Source organism: Parus major, unplaced genomic scaffold, assembly GCF_001522545.3.
Source record: "Parus major isolate Abel unplaced genomic scaffold, Parus_major1.1 Scaffold1158, whole genome shotgun sequence".
Lineage (NCBI taxonomy): Eukaryota > Metazoa > Chordata > Aves > Passeriformes > Paridae > Parus > Parus major.
In genome coordinates, this window is record NW_015380018.1 from 1 (window position 1) to 3,427 (window position 3,427).

The window sequence follows — 3,427 nt, forward strand, 5'->3', positions numbered from 1 at the left end:
ACAGTATGGGTGTGTCTGTAGTGGGCGTGTCCGGGGTGGGCGTGGCCATGGGGTGGGCGTGGCCGGGATGGGCGTGGCCCGGTGGGCGTGGCCGAGGTGGGCGTGTCGTTACTGTCTCTCGTAGATGATTCGCAGCAGTCTCAGGCTGGGGCCATAGCGCTGCTGCTGCCGCTGCGCCGCCTCCCGCCACCTGCCGGACCAGTATGGACCAGTACAGACCAGTACGGACCAGTATAGACCAGTATAGACCGGTATGGACCGGTATAGACCGGTATAGACCAGTATAGACCAGTATAGACCAGTATAGACCAGTATGGACCAGTATGGACTAGTATAGACCAGTAGAGACCGGTACAGACCAGTACAGACCAGTATAGATCAGTACAGACCAGTATGGACCAGTACATACTGGTACAGACCAGTATAGACCAGTACAGACCGGTATGGTCCAGTACGAACCAGTATAGACCAGTATAGACCAGTATGGACCAGTATAAACCAGTACAGACCGGTACAGACCAGTACGGACCAGTATGGACCAGTACGGACCAATATAAACCAGTATGGACCGGTACAGACCAGTATAAACAAGTGTGGACCGGTACGGACCAGTATTGACCGGTATTGACCAGTATATATATAGATTGGTAGTATCAATCAGTACAAACCAGTATAAACCAGTATAAACCAGTATGCACCAGTACGGACCAGTATAAACCAGTATGGACTGGTACGGACCAATACAAACTGGTACAAACCAGTATGGACCAGTATCAACCGGTACGGACCAGTATCAACCAGTATAAACCAGTACGAACCATTATCAAACAGTATGAACCGGTACAGACCAGTATAAACCAGTATAGACCAGTACAGACCAGTATAAACCAGTACAGACCAGTATCAACCGGTACTGACCAATACAAACCAGTACAGACCAATATGGACCAGTATAAACCGGTACAAACCAGTACGGACCAGTATAAACCAGTAGAGACCAGTACAGAGCAGCATCAACCAGTATGAACCGGTCCAGACCAGTATGGACCAGTATAAACCAGTACGAACCAGTGTGAACTAGTATGGACTATACTATAGACCAGTATGGACCAGTATCAACAAGTATAAACCAGTATGGACCAGTATCAACCAGTATGAACCGGTGAAAACCAGTTCAGACCAGTATAAACTGGTATGAGCAGTACGGACCAGTATCAACCAGTACAGACCAGTAGGAACCAGTACAAACCAGTGCGAACCAGTATGAACCAGTACAGACCAGTCCAGACCCCCCCAGTCCCCCCCAGTCCGTCCCAGTTTGTCCCAGTCCTCCCCAGTCTGTCCCAGTTTGTCCCAGTGTGTCCCAGTGTGTCCCAGTCTGTCCCAGTGTGTCCCAGTGTGTCCCAGTTTGTCCCAGTGTGTCCCAGTGTGTCCCAGTGTGTCCCAGTCTGTCCCAGTTTGTCCCAGTCTCTCCCAGTCTGTCCCAGTTTGTCCCAGTGTGTCCCAGTCTGTCCCAGTCCCCCCCAGTATGTCCCAGTGTGTCCCAGTTTGTCCCAGTCTGTCCCAGTCTCTCCCAGTATGTCCCGGTCCCCCCCAGTCTCTCCCAGTCTGTCCCAGTCTCTCCCAGTATGTCCCAGTCCCCCCCAGTCTCTCCCAGTATGTCCCAGTCTCTCCCAGTTTGTCCCAGTCTCTCCCAGTTTGTCCCAGTGTGTCCCAGTCTGTCCCAGTCCCTCCCACTCCATCCCAGTGTGTCCCAGTCTGTCCCAGTTTGTCCCAGTCCCCCCCAGTCTGTCCCAGTCCCCCCCAGTCTATCCCAGTCTGTCCCAGTTTGTCCCAGTGTGTCCCAATCCCCCCCAGTTTGTCCCAGTCTCTCCCAGTTTGTCCCAGTCTCTCCCAGTTTGTCCCAGTCTCTCCCAGTCCATCCCAGTCTCTCCCAGTCTGTCCCAGTCCCCCCCAGTCTGTCCCAGTTTGTCCCAGTCCCCCCCAGTATGTCCCAGACTCTCCCAGTTTGTCCCAGTCTCTCCCAGTATGTCCCAGTCCCTCCCAGTCCCCCCCAGTCTCTCCCAGTATGTCCCAGTCTCTCCCAGTATGTCCCAGTCTCTCCCAGTCTGTCCCAGTCTCTCCCAGTCCATCCCAGTCTCTCACCGTTGCCGCACCCGTTTCCACCTGTCCATGTTCTTGTAGATCAGTGACGTAATCGAGGGGGCGGGGTCGAGCACCTGGGGGCGGAGCCAGAACGATGACGTCATCAAATGGGCGGGGCCAAGCGGGGCTGGGGGNCTGTGTTTTTGGGTTTTGAGTTGATTTTGGGTTGCACATGGTTGTTTTGGGTTGATTTTGGGCTATTTTGGGCTGATTTGGTTTGATTTTGGGTTGATTTTGGGCTATTTTGGGCTGATTTTGTCCCTTTCCCCCTCGCAGACGTGCTGCGCTCGGCCGTGGGCGCGGCGCTCTGGGGGCTGGGCCTGGGCGTGTGGGTGGGGCTGTTCCAGAGCCGCCGCAGCCAATGGGGAGCGCTGGGAGACGCCCTCAGCTTCACCCAGCCAATGGGAGAGCCCTGAGCAGGGGCGGGGCTGCCGGCAGCCAATGGGAGAGCAGAGAGGTGAGGGCGGGACAGGAACCAACCAATGGGAGAGGGTGGGGGCGGGGCTTGGGTGTTTCAGCCAATGGGAGAGCAGCGAGGTGAGGGTGGGGCAGGAACCAGCCAATGGGAGCGGGCGGGGGCAGAGCTCGGTTGTTTCAGCCAATGGGAAATCAGAGAGGGGGCGGGGCTCAGATCAGCCAATGGGAAAAGGGAACGGGCTCCGAGCAGCCAATGGGAAAGCTGGAAATTAGCATAGGACTAACGCTGACCAATGGAAACCCAAAGGGGGCGTGGTCTCACCGCTCCTGACCCCTCCCCTTCTCTCCCCGCACAGCAGCGATGACGTCATCACCACGGGGAAGCTCCGCCCCTTTCCCCCAAATAAAGGCATTGACCACACCCAAATATGGAAATGGAGGCGTCTTTATTGGGGTGGGCGTGGCCGGGAGGGGGCGTGGCCTATGATGGGCAGGGATGGGTGTGGGTGTGGCCATGATGGGCGTGGCCAGGTGGGCGTGGCCACAGTACAGTTTGAGGTGGGTGTGGCCATGCTGGGTGTGACCATCGTGGGCATGGCCAGATGGGCGTGGCCCTAGTACACGGCCATGATGGGCGTGGCCAATCTGGGCGTGGCCAGGTGGGCGACCCCGGGGTTTGACCATGATGGGCGTGGCCAGGGGAGGTGTGGCCATGATGGGCATGGCCAAGGTGGGCGTGGCCACAATGGGCGTGGTCGGGCTGTGTGTTCAAGAAGTGGGCGTGGCCAGGGCTGGGCTGGGCATGGCCAGGGGAGGTGTGACCACGGTGGGCGTGGCCATGGTCTGGTCGGGGTGGGCGTGGCCA

At 56.9% G+C, this 3,427-nt stretch overlaps 1 long non-coding RNA gene across 1 annotated transcript; it reads left to right on the top strand.

The window, feature by feature from the left end:
• Positions 1–2,485: 2,485 nt before the first annotated feature.
• LOC107199579 lies at positions 2,486–2,989 on the top strand. The gene is made up of 2 exons (XR_001519240.2): positions 2,486–2,602; positions 2,922–2,989. It is a non-coding gene; the product is annotated as an uncharacterized LOC107199579 (long non-coding RNA).
• The last annotated feature ends 438 nt before the right edge of the window (positions 2,990–3,427 follow it).